This window comes from Myotis davidii, unplaced genomic scaffold, assembly GCF_000327345.1.
Source record: "Myotis davidii unplaced genomic scaffold, ASM32734v1 scaffold60, whole genome shotgun sequence".
NCBI lineage: Eukaryota > Metazoa > Chordata > Mammalia > Chiroptera > Vespertilionidae > Myotis > Myotis davidii.
The window spans coordinates 1441571-1442302 of NW_006293007.1; positions in this window are offsets into that span (position 1 = coordinate 1441571).

A 732-nucleotide genomic window follows, 5' to 3' on the forward strand; every position below is an offset into this window, starting at 1 on the left:
AGTCAGGGCACATGCCCAGGTTGCAGGCTCGATCCCCAGTGTGGGGCGTGCAGAAGGCAGCTGATCAATGATTCTCTCTCTTTGCTGATGTTTCTATCTCTCCCTCTCCCTTCTGCTCTGAAATCAATACAAATTTTTTAAATAAATACATAAATAAATAAATAAAAATAAAGGACACACAGAGCCGTGAACCCCTGCTGAGCAATAACTGCTTAAATCCCCCGCCTCCTGGGCTCCATCCTCGAGGGACCCCACTCCTGCCTGGCCCCGACTTTTCTTGGTGGTGTGACCTCCTGGGTGGGCAGGGCTGAAGTCGGGGAGTGGGGGGTGGGGGGTGGACAAACATTTATGGAGCCCCAGAATGGATGTGCCAAGCCCCTTAGTAGCAAAAACGGGAGACTGTGCTGGTTTCAGGAGAAAGGGGGCTTGGTTTTCATCATTAGATGTCAACCAAGTCTGCACCAAGTGCCCACATTCCCTCCGTGAGGAGCTGGGGTGGCCAGCATGGGGCCCCCGTCCAGCAGAGAGGCGGGCACAGTGGGGAGGCCCCGGAGGGGCAGGACACCAGGGGACACTGCAGCCACGCGGGGAGCACGGAGGTGCGGCAGGTGCAGCTCAGCGTCCCTGCAATTAGGCCGCAGCCAGGACCCGCCTAGTCAGAAATGACACAGACTCAGCGTGGGGACAGCAAAGTGCGCTTCCCCTTTCACATAAAACCCACAGCAGGTGACT